Below are 19,991 nucleotides of genomic sequence, written 5' to 3'. Positions count from 1 at the left end.
TCTAATGTAAAAGTTGCGCGTTAATCACGAAAGAGATCTCTTTTCCGTGGAAAAATACAAATTTAATTGGAACGATTCGTGATATCGAAAAGTCTCGATATAAATACCGCATCAAATCTTAATTCGAACAAACATTGGACACTTTCGTGAACTCAAATTTTTCGAACGCAATCTGCACACGTTCGTGATAATTTAATTTCCTCTCTTCACAGTTTTGTACTATACGCGAGCCAAGGAAGCGAAAAACGAGCCAAAGAACAAAAAAGCGTACGTACAAACTGTGTACGTCTTCGGTGACAAAATCCCGAGTTTATACGAGCACGTACTCGAAGGGTTGAATTTGATGGAACACGGTGAAGGAAAACACGAGTAAACGACAGATTCGCGAGCGTTGTTGCGCGAGAAGAGGAGGTCTGTCGCTCGAGAGAGGACGCAAAAAAGCGAGCAGACACCGACGACCAAGGTTTCCCGCCATTTTAACCAACATGTGAAACGCAGCCTTCCGCCACACGGAAGAATGGCTCGACTGAACCAGAGGGATACACGCGTGGCCGGCCACCAGACGTTCAACTCACCGACCATAGAAAAGTATTTTTGGAATCGCACGGCTGCTCGTCACTCCATTCCCCGCGCGGACGTCAGAATTATTGACCCCTTTCCATCGTAACAAACCGATCCTCCGCTACGAGAAACGAAACTGAATTTCTGAAATTCTACAAACTTTGTGAAAAATTGTATTTTCGACAAATTTTTTTTTATACAACATAATTGATAAGAATAATTTATTTTTGCAGAGTTATCGACCCCTTTCCATCGTAACAAACCGATCCTCCGCTACGAGAAACGAAGCTGAATTTCTGAAACTCTACAAACTTTGTAAAAAATTATATTTTCGATAAAATTTTTTTTATACAATGTAACTGATAGAATAATTTATTTTTGCAGAGTTATCGACCCCTTTCCATCGTAACAAACCGATCCTCCGCTATGAGAAACGAAACTGAATTTCTGAAATTCTACAAACTATGTGAAAAATTATATTTTCGACAAAATTTTTTTTGTACAACGTAACTGATAGAATAATTTATTTTTTCAGAGTTATCGACTCGTTTTCGTAACAAACCGATCCTCCGCTACGAGAAACGAAGGTGAATTTCTAAAACTCTGCAAACTTTGTAAAAAATTATATTTTCGATAAAATTTTTTTTATACAACGTAACTGATAGAATAATTTATTTTTTCAGAGTTATCAACTCGTTTCCATCGTAACAAATCGATCTTCGAGAAACGTAGGTGAACGCATTTTTTCTTTGGAAATTTTATAAAAAATTGTTTGTGCTTTTGAAATAATTTTTGGACTCATCCATTTTGTGACAAATTTTATGAAAATTGATTTACCAGTTTGGAATGGAATATATATCGAATAATACATCGTAATAGTACATCGTAACGCACAAGTTTGTAAATTAAAAATCGATATAATAATTTATCGAAGAGATATTTAAAATGGATATCATCGCTATCGGTATCGTTAAAAATTATTTCTACCGAGCATAATATTTGATTTCGTATCCGATAAGAATTGCATCGTTTATTTTCATCGGACTCCGTATACACCGCATACAGAGGACATGAAACATGGTATATATGTTTGATGATATTAAAAAAAAAAAAAATTGTTTGATATAACGCAAGAACGATAAACGAAGCTCAACAAGTAGTCGCCTTTGAAAACTAACTGCGCGGAGGACGGACAAAACCGAAGAGTATAAAAGAAATATTGTCACGGTTGAGGCTTGACATCCATTCGAAAATAGCAGGTGTCGTTAATTCTGGATCGCCGCGCAATATTCGGAGCAGCGAACTGTTAAGTCACGTAACTTAATATGAGTACGTGGCCGAGGAGGGATCGTGGACCACCGTGGATTCCGGAGTTGGCTCCACTTTTTGGCACCTGCCGATTACACCACCTGGATTCACCGAAATCCAAATGCAAATTACGTAATCGGTCGGTAGAAATTTTTTTAAGGTTAATCAACTCTCGTTGAACGACCCTGAATCGAAATAGAATCGAAGTTATAAAGCTAAAACACGATAAATTCCTCGATTTCGTATTATAAAAATATAATTCTGAAATTTTCGTGCGCGTTTGGATGAAACGTTGATGATTGCGACTTAAAGGGTGTTCAATTTCGAACACCTGGAAGGGGAGGGGAAGAAACGAATTCGTTTCGTAGAATAATGAACGGTTGAGAGCAATTTCTAGGAAAATTATTAGCCAGTGCACATCTGTCCCCCCTTCAGAATATCAAAGGCGTCGATTGTACGTTGTAAAAAAAATGTCGAGTCACAGTTATAACTGTATAGCAGATGAATCAAACGACAATTTATAGAAGGGGGGAGGGAAGAGTAATTATTCATGCTACGCTGAATTTTAAACGGGAGTATTCACGGGAATCATCAATGGTTAAACAATGGTGTCGGTATTTCTGTGATCTTTCTGTCGCTTTAAAACAAGATGTAAGTATCTCGAAAGAAAATCTAGTTCTTGCCTTACTTTCCCTAACAAATGGCGCTCTGTTAATTTTACGAGGCGCAACTGTGTATTATTTATTCTACGATATCAAGGCTAAAATTCATCCTAGATTTATCCTAGCCAGAATTAGAAAACAGTACGAAATAACGTTTTATCCGATGAGTCTACCGATTTATTTAAACGTGATCTTTGCGATCAATTGGAAGAATCTTTCTAGACTCGAGGAAAAGAAGAAGTATCATCTTCTTCGAATAGTTCATACATTAGATAAAACTCGCGACTCACCGTTTAACCATTAGAGTCAAGACGAGAAAATAACAAAGCAAGAATTAATATCTCCAAAGACACGCTCTCGTAATTAATTCGTTCAATGCCACATGATTCAATCACGATTACATCAATTACTGAACTCAAGAAGACAACTTTCTCGTTTCTCAACAGTGGAAGCAAACGAACCAAAAAGGCGGTCGAACACAATCGATCCAATACTATCCTAGATAGCTTCCAATTAAATAATCCGCTAGAACTAACAACGAATCCATCTTTTTCAACCCTCTGCGAGCTTGAAAAAATATAATTTGATCACGATTCGATATTTCTAATGCTGAATCTTCTTGGATCGAGCGAAGTCACTTTCTAAAATTCTATCGTCTCGATCAGGATTAACAGATATTTAGCCCCCACACATATGTAATTTAAGATAGATTGAGAGAACATAATAAAATAGTTCAGATCCCTGGGTACGCCACCATTCACGAGAGACTCACGAGAGCAAGACGTGCACGATCTCGAAACCTGTCGGTCCCCCCCTGCGGCAAGCCTCTAGTGACCACAATTACACGGTCGAAATTTTAAAAAAAAGATGGATGGAAAAAATTGGGGAATGTGGGTTAGAAGGAGGGAAACGAAGTCCGGTTGACGATAGCAGTAAGCAAGCGAGTAAAGGTGAAAAATAAAATGGCGGAGGTAACGACATTCTTCCGTAATTGTAAACACGACCGACTTAATTACATAGATCGACGGGAACGTCGTCTAGTTGCAATTATCGTCTGCCAGCCGCTGGCTATCCCATAAAAATTCGCCAAGATCTACTTTCTCCCTATATGGACAATTCGAGGTGAACTTGCTCGACCTCAAACGACCGACTTCAACGACCGCGAATGTCGTTCATTCGACCGTAGGCCTCCACGTGGTTACACAAGGTGTCGGTCGAACGCACCGAGCGTGCCATGCAAAACCCACTGCCTATCTCTCGGTTACACCTGGTGTCTCACCCTTCCGTTCCTCGATAAAAAATTTACGGCAAAGTACAGTGGAAAGCGTATTGTTTTTCCTCGAAGAGAAATTTCTTCCCCCTCTCCCTCCTCGGTGTCTCCTCTCTCTCTCTCTATCTCTCTCTCGGTAAATTTGTTTCTGGGAAAAAGGGTGCAAAAAGTCTTTACGCGTGCTCAATTATTCAAACTTTCAACGTGAAATTTCTTCCTAGAAACGAAGGAAAAGTAATAATTTGTTTAGAATAAAAAATCAGAAATTATTAAGATTTTAACGATCTCTTTAAGAATCTCGGATAACTCGACAATTTTAATTTCACCGGGTAATAAAACCGCAATAAAAATAACTTTTACGGCAAATCAAAGTCAAAGGTATACTTCAAGAATATACCTGAAACGCGGAGCAACGTGTCCGTACAACTGACATAACTCGATTTCCACGTTGACCCTGAAAAATCTTAGCTAAACCTCGCATCACGCATCGCTACAACTCAACCGAGATACTCGGCCGTCTTATCGTCGAGACACGCATCGGAGTGTACACAAACACGATGGCCTCCAAGGGCTAGGAGTATCCCCTAACGTTTCTATCTCATCCGTTCGTTCTCCGCAACGAAATCCCATCGCCAACCACGCCACCCATCGAATTAAAATCGCGCACAGACACGAACACATCCTACGGCAATCAACGAATCTCTCTCTCTCTCTCTTTCTCTCTCTCTATCCCCTTTTTTCCCTTCTCTTGTATCCTTGTACACCGTGGCACGGAACGAATAAATCGATCGTGGCAGACGAGAGAGAGCAACGTCTGGCTGCATAATCGCGGATTACCTCGACCGGCGCGTCCCTGGCTACGAGGAAACCGGTGTGCCACGATCGGATAGGACTCACGCCATAGAGCCAGGCCCGGAGGAAGTCGGTATTTCCCTCTAGAAATCGATACATCCGCGACGTAACGAGCCGATCCGCAACGACGATTGAGCGAAACGCATCGCATCCTGGATATCTCGCAAATACCCGCCATCCTTGCATCCTGGATCACGCGAAACGCGATACGGATACGTGTCAGGATATTATAGTATTATGGTATTTGGTAACACGGAATAATCGTTGCAGGGAAATTTATCGAAACGAAAATTTCTTTTTTTTAATAATTTTTCTCGATAGAGAATCATTCTTGATTATGAATCATATAAACGAATTGTTGACGAGCTCTTGATCGTTATTTAAATTAATTCTATTTGGAATACGTTATCACGTTTAAAATAACTTATTAGCATGATCGCCTACGTCAAAAATGAATCGAATCAAGGAGGGAATGAAAGCAAATGCGATGCAACGGATAGTAGAGAGGATTCCTGGAAAACGTATTAACCGACGTGGAACGCGCAGTCTGATAATCGAAAATCGTTGATCTCCACCGTAGCATGGAGAAAAAGAAGGAAGCGGAATAAGCGAATAATTATTTTTTACCCGAATTTTACCTGAATTTTACGCGAATTTTATCCCCGCGACGCGATTAATTTTTATTTTCGAAACGTGACCAGTGCCACGGACCACCATCTTCGCTCCCCTCTCTCTCTCTCTTTCACCCGGAATTCTCTTTCTCTCTCTTTCTCTCACTCTCTCTTCGATCCTCTATCTCTCGTGCGCTCTTCTCGATGCTTCTCGTTCTTCGTCTCTCTCGCTCTATATTCCCTCCTCCTTCATCGTCCACCGGTCCAAAGGCACGCGAAAATCGCGGTTTCGTCGCGTACGCAACGTGTCAAGCGTCCCAAACTCTCGATAGCACAACCCTATCTTGTCTCTTTGTACGCAAATATAACAATGGATACGTAGAACGAGGCTAACGTGGACGAGGCATCGGCAACGCTGCCTCGAGGACGAGAACAATCCGATCCTCTCTCGCTCTCGCAGGACTACGTTCGTACGATCGTTGCGAGCACGATTATTTGCGAGCCATTAACCTTCTCAACTCGAAAATGAACGATCAACGAATTCTACGAACCAAGTATACGACCTCGTCTTGTCGTCCGATTGGCGCGATTTATCCAACGGCACGAGCGATTAAATTTAATAATATACACTTTGCTCGGTTTATTATCTGTAAAAATAAAAAGAAGAAAAACGTGGGATACGTTACCAAAATGTATATCCACTCCAGGATCGAAGAAAAGGCAAGCAAGAGACGAGGGCACACGCGAGATCGTAGACGATCGATAGATGAACAGGTTCGAAGAACTGGTATACGGGATCGTGGAGCGTAGAGCGAATCGTTTCACGTCTACAGGACGGATGAAGAACCGCGCGAGAAGGAATACACGAGGAAACCACGAGCCGGCATATCGCTGGGCCGCCACTACCAGAGCCCTGCTCGCCAGAACACTAGCAACTGCTTCTTCCTCTCCGACTCTCCGCTCCCGGCCACATTTCGCGCGGCCGCCGCGTGCGCTCTCCGCTTACTCGCGTGTCACCACGCACCTCTTCTCCGGCCACACGCTCGCGGACGAAAACACGTCGGGTTACGCGCGTGCACGATGCACGATGCACCCATTCAACGCATGGCTCGATCACACGACACGCCAAGATTTTGTTTGTTTCTCCTCGTTGCTTTTTCGAGCCGGTCCCTTTCCGCGGCGAGGAGGAGACGCGTCGTATCGGAATAGAGGCGAGGGAACTACGATGGAGAAGAAAGACCGAGGGACTCGGGTAGGTAGGTAGGTAGGTAGGTAGGTAGGTAGATAGGTAGGTAGGTAGGTAGGTGGATGGGTAGGTATAGAGAGAAAGAAGGAAGGTATACGAGGTACGAGTGGTAAGATGGACGGAGAGGCGAGAGAGGATCGACGAGGCAGGAGATGGAAAAAGAAAGAGGAGAGAGGGAGAGAGAGAGAGATAGATGGAGAGAGAGAGAAAGAGGCGAGGAGCGAATAAAGGAACGGTCGGTCGGACCGGAGGAGACGAGCACGAGCGTGGCAGAAAGAAGGGAAGAAAAGATCGAGAAGAAGTCGCCCGGGTGACCCACAGCTCTACACCCGCAAGTCTACGTATTGTACGTGCGTGTCGAGGACACGAGAGGAACGCGTATAACGCGCACGAAGAAATCGGAGAAAAAGAGAGGGGAGATAACCTCTCTTCCCCGCGGAGAGAAGAGGAGAGGTGGATCGTTGGAAGATGGTCGAAAGGAGAGAAGTTAGGGGCGAATGGAGACGGAACGGACGTGGAAAAAATCAGTGTAAAAATCGAACGAGAGAAGATGGTTGGAGAGAGAAGAGAGGAGGAATGGGAATCTTGGAAAACAAGGTGCGCGCCACTGCGTCCGTCCACCGACGGCGACCGTGGAACGGCGAACTCTGTCGGTTCGTACAGCCGGCGGCCAGCTGGTGCGCTCCAACACGCTACTTCGGCCTGTCGTTCGCGGCCGAACGCCCGCCTTCGGCTAACATCGGCTCCAAACAAAACTACAAACTTTGCCCGACGCCCCTTGCGCCTCGCACCCTTCCAACATCCACCGATACGCCGCTCCTGTTGCCTCGCTCCGTGCAACGTGCTCGGGGCTACGCGTGCGTCTCGCTACACCGCTGGCCCCTTCGCGGCGTGACGTCGGCCACCGAGTTCGTTATTCGAGAATAACGAATCGAAAAACTTCAAATTTCTTTTTCCTTCCGTGTTATTTTAATCGAAATACGAGTCTTTTTTTTTTTTAGAGTAACGAACAATTACTATAGGATACAGGATCGAAATCGAGAAAGGAATTTAACAACGAATCGAAAAATATATTCGAATAGAGAACTCGTTTGATCGTAACGAGCAGATGCAACAGGGGACAGGATTCTATAAATTTACCCCTATGAGGCGGACTTCCTGCCTTCGCAGGATGCCTTTCTTCAGCTCATTGTATTTCTCCGTCACCTTTGTCGCATTGTGTTCTTTGCGACGTTCGTAGATTTTTAAATATGTATGTAAGAGGGCAATTTAGAAAGCAAATAAAAGGGCCTAGTAACCCTATTTTTCGACAGTGTTTCCAACGATACGATCTTCGACCAGAAAAATAATTTTATCGGAATCGAAAGTATTTGATTATGAGCGTTTGAAGTTTGAAGAAACTTACGTAAGCTTTCTTAGAAATGTGAATGGATACACATGGATCTAATTACGCTTGATGATTTTTGACAGGATGTTTGCAATATGCATATCGCAACACGCAAAAAGAATAAATTGCTGATGTTGGAAAAGTAAAACCAATTATCATTACGAAGTGAGATGTAAATGGAAGATAGGGAACGAGCTATTAGTTTCTTCTTTTTCCATCGTTTAATGCCTGTTATATCATGGACAACTTTAATAAAATGTGCACACGTTTCTTTGGACTCCTTGTAATTACGATCCCATTCGCGCGCTCGTTGCGTTGTGAAATTATATTAAAACGTACCTGTTTAATAACAGTTTGCAACATAATGTTCTCGCAACGTCATCTGTCAACGATAATACGACGTCACGCATTCAACGTGTCTTAATTGTTTAACGAATAAATACGTTAGTCAAAGTATATGAAATCTATTGTTGAATCGAATCAAAGATATTCGATAACATTTATTTCCTCCAAACTTGTCAATCAACAAATCCTAGACCTCCCTCGGCGAAGCAATCCCTAGGTCTCTTTTTATAGATCATTGTACTCGCGACGAGAGACGGGTGCTGCTCCATTTCCATTCCCACGAATATTAAAAACAACTTTCCAATTAATTCGAAACGTTTGTCGATCCACCAGATGAACCAGAAACGTCGCAACGTCGATTAGCAAACAATGCGTTACCATTCTTCGCGTCCATAACGCGATAAGGCGTTTGTTGTTCAACTTTCAGGGTTAATCAAAACCCCGATTATTCTTCGTTATTCCTTCCGCCAGTATCGCGAGAAAAACGAACTCGCGTCTCTCACAATGGCGCGTCAATCACCCGCCAATTGTCACGCGTTAATCACCTATTTGCCGGGGCGAAGAAAAGAAAACGCTGAGAAAAGAAATCTCCAACTCTCGAAAGGAGAGCATGGTAAAATCGTAAACCGTCGGATAATATACTTTTGACATTTCACTCGTTCACAAACGGCTCTCCGATTCTGCGATATCCCCGTCGATCGATCATTCTTCTCGAACGCGAAACTTTCCCGGAGAACTGGAATTTTTCATTTGACGAAATCTGTTCACTTCGTAGAATCGGACAGCATCATTGTTCGCACGCGTTCAAACTTATATTCCTCTCGCGAATGTATCAATCGTATTTTTAAACTTGATCCTTGGGCGAAACGGTTAAATTCAGTGAAGGGTAGACACGATGAAGAGACTCGCGGCGGATACTAATTAAGGAAGTAGACACGCTACGTTGAATGTAGCACGTCGCGATGATAAAAAAGGATAGCGGTGCATAAACGCTTGGGTTAATTAATCTCTCGAAAGAAGAAAAAAGAAAGAAAAAAAAGAAGAAGAAGAAATCTATTGTTACAGATTTGATTATGGCCACGTGTTTCCGTAAAACGGTAATACATACCAGCTCGAGTAATCTAATTATCGTTGCTCACGCGACTCGTGAGCAACTCCTTCGAGAAATCGTGATTACGTTTTATCCGTATTACAATAATGTACAATACGTGCAGGGGAGAAGGAACGCGCGGTTTCGTCGAAACCTCGAAATTTCCCGTTTTGAAATTCAGATTTCTTTTCCTCGTTTGCATTTTCCCCTTTTGTTTATCGCGACAACGGACTGTTATTATTTTTGTGTGGGCCTTTACGTCGTCCCTCGACAAAATTTCGTATGCCGAAAATGCTCGAAACGCCTACTTGCATTATGCATGTATCTTTGTCTCGTGTTCGGGAGAGCACATTTTGATAAGAGATACGCTAAAATATTTCGAATACACGATTTTTAATATTTTTATATATAATTTATTTTTTTCTTTTCTCCCCATCCACGTTTCCCCGAAACTAATTCTCACCGTTTCTATGTGTACAGGTTTTCTTAACACTTGAATAACCCGTGATACGACGTTGAGGCGGCGCTTCTTTTCGCGTCTTCCACAAATTTTTTCGTCACTTTAACTACTCTACCTCTCGTTTCATCTTTAATCAGCACCGATAGACGAGCGCGCTATCAACCAAGAAGCGATATATTATTATCATTCTCATCAGCGGAACGCTTGCGTAATTTACCAAATCGGCAGAAAGTCTCGAGAGAACTCTTTAAAGAAAGAAAGAAAAAAAAAGGAGCAGTAAAAGTAGCAACGAGAATCGATATTCGAGCAAGAAAAGAAAGAAATAAAGAAATAGGAATTCGTAAACGAAGGATCGTTTGATTCTTGGCTTCGTGCGAACGTCGCGCACAATGCAATCGAATGTCGCAATGTCGTAAGTCGGAAACGAAAATCCCGTAACACGCGGAGGACGGCGGAGGAACGTCGATGATGACTCGGCGTAAAGCTTGGCCGTAGAACGAACGTGGGAAGTGGCACCCGGAAATGATCGTGGAACACCGATATGACGGCAATTCCGCGATGATAAAACGCGTGGCCAGAGACGTATCGCGTTTCGTATCTCAACGCATCTCGCGCGACAAAGATGCGGATAATCGACGATCCTCGAATCGACTATCCGCGCTAATGAACGTTCCTCGAGAAACCAAGAGAACCAAGTTATGACTTTTCATCGCATTATTGCTAGCAGCAGGAAGCAATATAATACTTGTAAAAGAATTGTAATGTTGTTTATTATTATTCGAGGACGGAATAATGATCGTTAACCAATCGAGATAATAATAATAGATAGAGATTATTGTAAAGCTACCGGTCACGTCCATGGATCCCTAGATTAATCTAAGTTCTGTGAAAAAGAATTCTCGAAGGGAGGATAATACGCTCGAGTTAAGTTGAGAATGTTCGAAAAAAAAGAGTAAGATTTATCTATTGTTGGCGTAGCTAACATCTTCTAATCTCGATCCTATGCGCATATACAGTTATTTTCAGAACGAAAGCATTCGCAGAATCAACAATCTTCCCTTACCAACTATGTGATAACGATAAACAAACTTTGCCCACTTGCCCTGCCTGTTAACGCGAGCTAGGTGAACAATAAGCATTGAACGTGTTCCACGCTCGCATCTTTACCAGGAAACATCGAATGAAATCAATTTCTGTCCACCTGTCGAGTCAGGTGTGGAAATTGCGAGCAAAAGTTCATTCTCGTGCGCGTTCAACGCAGAGTAAAACGAGAATGATACGAAAACGGGTTGTTTTCGTATTCGATAACAGCAAGCTACAATACCGTTCCATAGGATCCTTGTGTTGTCGTTAAATTGATCGCGATTATAAATCAACTCGCGATGGAAAACTGGGGAGACGTTTCGAATAGTTAATGTAATCTAATCGTCAGATAATTGGAAAAAATTATATTCGGATCATTTTCGAATTCGAGAGTCGAAGTTTAACTGATTATCCGATTATTGATTATCGAGCATTGCAATTTGAAAAATAATTATTCGATACTATTTTCTTTCTTCTTTCGACAAGAAGAAACGGTGCGTTATCGAAAAAATCGACGGACGGGGCAATTAATTATCGAAACCTGTTCGAAACCGCGTCGTTCGAGATTCAAGGATTATTACCACTACTCGTAACTCCCTGTCGATGATAATTCGAGTGAGGTAATAGAGAGGCAATAATTATTAACGAACAGAGTTCGAAGAGACGACGAGGAGGGGGAAAGAAAAAAAAAATTCCGTGCGATTTTCTTGATAATCGGTGTGCAATAATCCGGTAATAATGTGATACAATGGTATTACACGATTTACACAGGCGGCCAACTCGTAACTCGCTTTCGAGTGATACTCAATCTTCTTACCGATCATCCTCGCTTCTGTCGCAACGGTTCTCGACAACTTGGACCGAATATCGAATGATGCAACGATAAATTTTCTAACAGTCCGTCATAAAATATTAAAATTACCTCTCCTATTCGCTTTGTGGAAGACATCCATGTAACTTATTACGTATTACCGGGAACCGATCGAAACTTTCCAGTTACTTTACCACTCGTAATTATACTTACGGTTAACTTATGCGTCCAGCTTCGTGTTTTCGACGAAGGAAATTTAAAGGTAAATTACAAGCACGCCTATGAGTTTGAAACGTCATCGAATAGGCTGACAAAGTTATTTCCGTTATAGCGAGGCAATGTTCCCCTATGATTTATAACAGCGTGTGTCGCACATAATAGCAGGGAAACGCCTGAACGAGGCTTTAACCGTTAATATATTTCCAAATAGACGTGAAAGCATCCGCATTAAGTTGTACCTCTATTTCACTTCAATAATATTTTATCGCGCCGACAAGAGCGATCCTAGATGTGCCTGTAACAAAAGTTTCGTTTTTTTCTCGGAGCAAATTATCGAGTTTGAACGATATTGCGTGAAACCGTTCAAGATTTGCAAGCACGCGGTCGAGAAATTAGTCGGCTAGAAATTACAAGAAATTAAGCTACGAACGTACGGCTCCACGCGGCTCGTTCGAAAACTCCTCTCGATTTTACGACATCCTACGTAAATCACCAGGCCTCTGGGACCCGAGATTAGATAAACGGTTGATCGAGAATCCTTGAAAAAGGACGTATCGTACCCAGGATATACGTCTTGATCCAAATGGCGCGTTTCTTTGTTCGTCGCTCAAGCACGCAGGTTGAAACGCGACTCTCGTCGCACGCGTAACACCGGTCGAAAAATTCCTTCTTCTCCGTGTACCTGTTATCTCCGCTCGCGGAACGGACGTGGGAGAGTTGTACGACGATAACGTGTCCACCGTACTCTACCCTTTTACAGCGCTCGATACCACAATATATAACGGGTCAATGACAACCCGTCCGGCGGCTTATCGACCCGCTCCAACATAGTATGAAATACCGTGAGTAGATCTCGATAGTTGGATCCCTATTACCTCCTGGAGAAATACCAGGGGAATTTCGATCGCGTTTTTCGCCCCAAGTGATGAAATAAGCGTGTTCATTTCCAATACTACGATTACCATTTGACAATTCAACCTTTGAACTCCAGACCTGTTTCGCTCGGTCGAACCAGTAAGTTTTATACAGAGCTTAGGAATCTATTCGTGAAGCGATATTCCAAAAAAATCAAACGTATAGAAATATTGTCACTGTTCAAGTTGCCGCAACAATCCCAGTGATGCTGGAGAGCAAAGGATTATTATTTATTAATTTGCGATTCACAACGTGAATATTTGGAACGTGATAATTTGAAATTGATCGAGTCTCGATTATCTGGTGTTCTTTCGATCGTGAAAGATGCTCTAATTAAATAAGACGCAAGTCGCAATCGTGTAAGAAGAGGTGAGAAGCAGGCTCGATATCCAACCTTGAAACGCGTTCGAGAGTTGGTAATTACTGGCATTAAGCTGTAACAGCGTTGCCGCAACACCGCCTCCTTTTCCTCCTTTCTTCCACTGTTTCTTACATTTCAATCGGAAAAACCGCGATACACGGTTTCGCGGGCCCGAGATTGTTGTACGAGAAGATTTACGTAACAGCGGGAGAGAAAAAAGCGAATCGAAAGAAACGACACCCGAACTTGATTTTATATTTTATAGAAAAAACAGTTATCTATCCGTGTTATCGCGTCACGGAATCAATCGTGGAAACGAGCAACCGGGCTTTCGAACCGATTGTTTCCGATCCAATTTGTAACTTCGATCATATGGCGCGATAAATATGAGAGGAAAGTGGCATAAACAAATAAAAGAGGGAGAATGAAACGGAGAGAAAAAGTTTACGTTTACGTAACACGGTTACTTCGCGTACCGATTATAATAATCTCGCGGCCATTCCCTCGCGCTTCCTACCGGAAAATAAACCTTTCTCTTCCGTGTTCCACGAAAAAGTAACGAAACGGGTCGCAGCCAGCATTAATCAATACCTAAAAATTCTCCTAATAAATAAAATGATAAATCCTCCCAATCTCGAGATCGCACCTTTCCTCGATTCGTCAAATCGATCGATCGATCCTCAAAAACTGAACGTACGTGGTCGCGGAGGAGGAGGAGAGAGGGCGAAAGGTCGAAAAAGGGGAAAAGCTCTAGTTACCTAACTTTCTTTCTCGTCTAAATCTTTCATGCGTGCCCCGACACACACACCATCGTTCAAACCATCGACCACGTTCAAGCACGAAACAACTAGGAAAGAGAGAGAAAGAGAGAGAGAGAGAGACGCGGAAGAGACATTCGAAATGGCCGTTCCAGGAACGAAGGGACACGTTAACCGATCGACGAGCAATTTCGATTCGAAAGAAACGATCTTTACGATAAATGATCGATCGAACCTGCGCCACGCTTTCGTGTAAACCGTGCATAATAACCGTGGCTAGTCACTTTCACGCTAACCACGGATCCACGTTCCGACTGAGAAAGAAGAGGATTCCTCCACATTAAAAATTTTCATACGTGCGTATCCGCGTATACGTGGATGTGGTCGCTGTGCGCGAGCGGTTTGCTTTGTTTGTTCAGAGGGGATCGAGGGGAGAAGGACGGGACGATTTTATTTACCGGTTGGAAGGAAGAGCGTCGAGTTTCCATACAAAATGGTTGCATTGGATGGAGAAATTGGAATTTTATACGAATCGGGCACGATTGAACTCGATTACAACTCGAGGAAGTAAACAATGAGCAAAACAATGCGAATTTCTCGCGTGCTTCCTTCCACGCGAGAAATTAATTTCTGCCGAATTAATTAACGAACAAATTTCTTTCGTCCGTCTAATTAGCTTACGTTCCAGATTTCGATCACGAGCGTTCACACGATTCTCACGCAACAACGAACCAACCTGGCAACGAGCGAGCCAATTTATTATTCAATTCAATTATTCCGTACGCGAAATCAAAAAATCGTTGCGTTTCAGGTCAAAGGTCACGACGACTGGTTCGATAACCGTATTAAAAACGATCATCGTCGACATGCGCGATTGAAGCGCAGCAGTCAAGATAGAAAGCGCGTATCCATCCCACGTTTCATTTTTTTTTTTTTTCTTCTTCTTCTTCTCATCGAGATCCCTATTCTTTCAGCCGGGCAACGTAAACTCTCTCCACGACCTACTGTAACATTCGAATAACATTTCACGGTTGCGAGCGGAACATCGGTCGCCCCGATACGATAACGATTATTTTTCCGCCTCTCTCTCCCTCTTTTTTTCTCTTTTTCTCTTTCGAGGCTGCTTCGTTGCATACAATCGCGACGAAAAAATTTACGACACGACGTGTTCACAGTCGCCGAAGAAGAAGAAGAAGAAGAAGAAGAAGAAGAAGAAGAAGAAGAAGAAGTCGTTTCGCTCTTTTTCGATCATCCGATCTCTCCTCCCTCCCCTCCATCCTCGCCCACGTGAAGAAGAAATCATCCTCGCGCGGGAGGCACAGGCTACCGGTGTGTTATTCCTCCGCTAGAATTTTCTACTCTATCTCTTGGGATGGAAGGGGGCGGGGGGAGCGTGGTTATAACCGCGAGTCGAGTTAACGGTGGCATTATAATAATGTGGCCGGTACAGGAAGCCGTGCACAGTGTCTCCGAGCCAACCAGCCGGTACACTGGTTCGCAGCACGGTTTATTACAGCTTCAAATTGTTTCAATTGGTCTTACATGCGGGACTGGGCTCTTCAAACAAATTCCACTCCTCTCGTAACCATTGTTTCCCCTCGTGAGTCACGCTTATCTCTCTCTCTCTCTCTCTTTCTCTCTCTCCACCGACTCTCTTAGATACCGCAACTTTCACTCGATCCTTGGATAATATCTTTGGATAATATCTTTGGATAAGCGGCGATAACAAAAGTGTTGATAAATCTGAAGAGATGGGTCCTTCTTCGAAATCTATCTGAGAAACGATATCTCCCTCTCCCTCAAACGCTACAAAGATGCGCTCCAACTCCTCGATGAAACGAAAACGTCACCATCATCCATGCGACTCGACGGAAGACCCCTTGCCCCGACATCATCGCTCTATTACCGCCGTCGACCGTGGTTCGAAAGTTGAAAGGGAAGCGAGGAGGATCCCTTGGAATCCCACCCTTCCATTATCAAGTTCCATCCTCGCTTTCAGAACGTTAAATTCTAATCGCCTCCCACGCACGATCGTCACGCCCAACGATAAATTGCATCCTCGAACCGCGGTTGGCCAACGACGGTTTGCCCGTTAAAAAAACGTTAACCTGCCGTTTATGGGAATGAAACGTTATGATCGGGCCTCCCGAGAAAATCATCCCTCCGCGTGGACGATCACCACCAACCCAGTTGGACCAAACTCGTCCAAACGTTGGAGTCGCGATGGAGGAGTCGCAGGAGGAGGAACTACTTCTACAGAGCGTGTAAACAGCTACGGTCAGCTACGGCCCAAGCGTTAATAGCTGATTAGATACCAGTTTCGTCACGCTTTCACTCGAACTTGTCCAACAATGAAACGGTGGATTCAATATGCATTTCGCCTTTCGGATGGCGAACCAACGTGGCAGGGGGAAAGTTGGGAGTCGTGACCGACTCGTTGACTTTCCACGATCTATATTGTCACTCGTTGTGTCACCGCCGCTGACCTCCTCCCCTTCTCCCATTTCCTATCGATCGGCAAAAGAAACGAACGATCGTCGTCCTGCCCGCCACCTCAACACCACAGTTCGAAACGTTCCAATTCCCCTCGAACGATGAAAGGAGGGAAGGAATCGAGAAAATGTATATAAAAAAAAAAAAAATCCATAAAAGGTCGGACGAAACTTTTCCTCCGTGGATAGGTTGCGACACAATGGGGGTCGGGTCGAACAATGCAACAACGGAGCACGCGACCGTTCTTCCTGCATCGAGACGGACGACAGGAGGATCGGTTGGAAAGGTAGCTAACGACGACTATAACCGTTATCATCGATGGCCGCCGATTATTTTAACGCCTGGTGTTATGCAACCCTCTCTCCCTGTTCGCCAGCAATGAAACACATGAACGCGACGAATCCAATTAAGCTCTCTCTCGCTCGACTTTCCGTGGAACGACGTATGACAAACTTCGAAGGAAGTTCGATTCGATTACGGAGGATGGACGGTGATGATACGATCGATGGATAAAGAAAGAAAGAAATCTCCAAGCCGAGATGATTATTAATGCGTCGATTATGGCACGCTTTCAGTTTCACCCTCGTTACCGCTCGCTACTGTGAGAAAGTTGTACAAATGGAGACGCGTGGCTCTCCAGGAGAGGTTAGTCGGTTTTCTGGACACGCGATTTACGCTGCTTAACGAGTGGTAATATTAATGACACAGTTTTCCGCGGCTCTATCCACGGATCATGTCCTACAACTTGCAATTAGAAATGATTGTCGAGCTTTGTCATCTTGACACCGAGTTGTATCGTTCGTAACGATGAAATGTACGATGGATACTTCTTATTCTTGACTGATCGATGCATCAAATCGTGATAAAACAAGTCGAATTGTTTTCTAAACCGATTTGTTCGTCCCCTCGTTATTCCGTGGGAAACTTGTCGAAAAATCGGAAGAAACTTGGAAAATATTATTTATAACTCGTGTTTCTTGCTCACCGCGTATACACAAAATTTATGTGGGGAAAATAAATACGCGAAGAAGTAGCGTATTTATTCTCTGCTTTCTTACCAATGGCTAATTACAAGGCGCGAGAAACGTTAGATCTTACAACCGCGAATTTCACCTCGATAAGATACGAGGAATTTGCATAATAACGTTTATGGAGACACCGATTATCGATTAAGTTTAGTTTATATACAGTCAAGATAAAAGCCGCGCGATTTCCCGCGCGGTGAAACGATTGCCGAACGAAAATCGTCACAGTTATACTTTTAATAATAATAATAAGAGGAGAACGGGTAGGGGCGTTGGTATTCCGTGTATCGGGGAGAAATCGAGGAGACGAAAAAAATTTTAAGAGTTTAAAAGCGTGTTTGTTTTAAATTTAACAGTGAAAGCAAACAAATCTTGGAATAAATGGACTACGACATGGTTAACGATACCGTGTCGCAACTCCTTTTTTCGACATTAATTTTCGTTCGTAAAATTATTAAATTTCCATTGAATAAACTAACATCTCTCTCTTTTTAAATATATATATATATATATATATATATATATATATATATAAAAATTACACACACGCGTGTAAAAGCGGTTCAAGTACGACGTAACACGCCACCTGTCTCTTCCAACGTCCTTATCCACCCAATTTTCCCATGGGACAACTCGCCTCGATTCCGGCACAGACGCATCACCGAAACCGCTATAAAATTGATCTGAAAATCGAGGAATTATTCCTCCTCGAAAATCGTTAAGATTTCGTTAAGAGACACGCGTGTTGGAAAGTTGGAAAGGAAATGATGGAGAAAGAAGGAGCGCAAAGGGTTAATTAAACCTCGTGCACGCGAGTCGAAACTGGTTCATATCACGAGAGTGGCCACGTTTCGGTTGTAGTGACCCAGTGGCTCGAAGCGACGTAACAATTCCGATCCGAAGATAGCGGTACCCAGCGTGGCCCTCGATGCCTTCCATCCACCCTGAGGACACTTCGCCGCTTCCCGGTAAACAATTAGACGTGACTTGCTCCAGATCTTCGCCAACTACCGTTGCTCGTCTCGATCATCTTTCACGGTGGAACAGAAATTGGCAGTGACTCGCGATGTAAAGGTTCACCTGCTCCCTTTCGTATATCGATCCGTGGAACGAATCAAGCAGCGAGGAACTTTATATACGAATTCATAGGTGAGACGTTAATTTCGTATATGAATACGATAGATAGATAGATTTTTCAGGTTTGTGGTTAATTCGATCGAATGAATTTAATTTGAAGAGAGAATTTGTTCAATTTCAGTGCGAATATTGTTCAGAAAGGAAAACGAACGAACACAGTTTCCATGTCGCGATTCATTATTTCTCTCTCTCTTTTCAATATCTTTTTTTCTTTTTTACTCAAAGTTTCGTATCAATTTCAAGGTATAGGAAATAGAAATAACTCGAAGAGTATCGCGCGATAGTATGTCGTGCAACGAGTATCACGGGGAAATTCAATCCTTCGGATTGCAGTGCGGGCCCAGCGAAGCATCAATGCTGTCTAGGCATTCTAGTTGCATAGCGAAGTAAATAATCCGATCGAGTCGTTACGTGGCGATAACTTCACCGCGCCCAATCATTTTTTCCCTCGAGAATTCTTCCATTATCCGAAACCGAAAACGAGCAAAATGATTGGTTAATCGGATCAATTACCATTGATACCATTGATGCCGTTCTTCGACATCGATATACGTTATGAAACGTAATTAAGTCATCGTGGCTAGGATCGTGGGAAAACGTGAGTAGAAGCGAAATTATGACGCCGCGATCTATGAATATCCGTGATATCTGATTTGGATGGAATTTCTAATGGAACTTGGAATCTTTTTCTTTTTTTTTTTTCTTTTTGCAATATTTTACTTTAAAAAAAAGAAAAAGAAAAAGAAAAAACGATTTTCTTAATACGCGTAGATATCTAAGAAGATTGTCGCATATAGTTATTTTCATCGGTTAATTAATTTTCTGATAAATCGAATTGACTACAAAGTTCAAAGAAAGATTTCACAAAGTTAATTTCGCGTAAATAATGAAGCATATTTGTTGATTTACCGAATAACGATTTACGATAAGCAATTTCAACGACACTTTCACGTCGTTTAGGCGTAAATGAACGTATAATTCGAAGTTAAAATAAAACGAGAATTTCCATCGCGCGTTGCATAAACCTTTCAACGACGTGTGTAAATAATAATGTAATATTGGTTCTTCTAACCGATACTGTAATTTATGCCAGGCGCGAAAAGGTTAAAAGATCGCGCAAGATTTCATTTTGTTCGAGGTCAACGATCGATTCTGCGAGCAATCGAAAGAAAGTAAGAGTTTTCCCGTAATATTTAAATAAAAAATATAAGTAAATGATCCAACGACGATCATTTCGAATCGGAGATACAATCTTTTCTTTTCTTTTCTTTTTTTTTTTGCAATAATTCGAAATAAATTGAAAAGAAGAAAATTCCATTGAAAATATACTCGATCAATTGTAAATTAAGCAACGGAAGTAAAAGGCTTGATTACTGGATTCTAATTACGAAGGAAGT

The 19,991-nt window shown here is 42.6% G+C and overlaps 1 protein-coding gene across 7 annotated transcripts in view; it reads right to left on the bottom strand.

Annotated features, from left to right (window-relative positions):
• Positions 1-19,991, bottom strand: part of LOC122721032 — a 232,178-nt gene that overhangs the window by 205,738 nt on the left and 6,449 nt on the right. The window contains exon 1 of one of the 7 annotated variants that reach the window (XM_043948228.1): positions 5,951-6,068. The exons of the other annotated variants lie outside the window; for them this stretch is intronic. The gene's annotated coding sequence lies outside the window, so the exon portion shown is untranslated. Of the gene's footprint in view, positions 1-5,950; positions 6,069-19,991 lie in introns of those variants that run through there. 7 annotated transcript variants of the gene reach the window in all.

Source organism: Apis laboriosa, unplaced genomic scaffold (assembly GCF_014066325.1).
Source record: "Apis laboriosa isolate Shangri-la unplaced genomic scaffold, ASM1406632v1 scaffold13_cov153, whole genome shotgun sequence".
Taxonomy (NCBI): Eukaryota; Metazoa; Arthropoda; class Insecta; order Hymenoptera; family Apidae; genus Apis; species Apis laboriosa.
Note: the sequence above shows the minus strand (reverse complement) of the source record. Positions and strands in the feature narration are given on the sequence as shown.